Below are 895 nucleotides of genomic sequence, written 5' to 3' on the forward strand. Positions count from 1 at the left end.
TGTTTATTATCAATGTGGAAAAGAGTTCATAAAACAAATTTTACAACCACTCAAAGCTTGGGGTGAGAATAATTCAAGTATATAACACTTATTCATCAAGGACACATTAAAGGGGTGATGAACTGAGAAATCAAATTTTCCGTGAGCTTTTGATATCTAAGAGGTCATCATATTATAAGAATATCCTGTAAGTTTCAGAACTGAAAACGTTCTTGTTAGTCCAATAAAAGCTTTTTTTGACACCAGCCTCTGAAAACGCCTCGTTTTTAAAAGTGGGAAACTATGACGTCGAAGGGGTTAAAACACCACCCCCGCAGAAGAAGACCAACACCTACTTCAACACGGCCGGTTTAGCCCCGCCCACCGATTCGCGCATTACACGCATAGCTAAGTAGCCTAACATACATGCCTACCTCGTGATGACAAACCGGATCGAGCTACCGAGCAATACAGAATATTGTCCAGTGCCTGGTTGTGGAAGACAGTCGCTGCATAAGCTTCCTCTGGATTCCAATAGGACTTCATGGATAAACTTGATTTTTAATGACGTTCCAGCTGATGAGGGTAAAACATCGTCGTCTGTTCGCTTCATTTCACTGAGGACTGTTTTGTAAACAAGACTGGATTTGCAGACCGATTAAGAGTAAAGAACGGTGCTGTGCCGTCTATATTGGATCTGACAGGAATATTGTGCAACACACGGACTCTGGGTTGAACATGTATGGGCGAATCCCGTTGCCATTTGACAACATTGGACGTTTCCCCCCACGTACACCGACGGGTGAGTTAAACTCATTATAATATGCAAAACTGTTATCCACTCACAGCAGTGGGCGTTTACTTCCAAGTCTTCAGTGCGACACGCCCATAAAAACCGACCGTTTTTCAGGAAGGC

The sequence above is a fragment of the Pimephales promelas genome, chromosome 16 (genome assembly GCF_988280905.1).
Source record: "Pimephales promelas chromosome 16, fPimPro1.hap1.1, whole genome shotgun sequence".
NCBI lineage: Eukaryota > Metazoa > Chordata > Actinopteri > Cypriniformes > Leuciscidae > Pimephales > Pimephales promelas.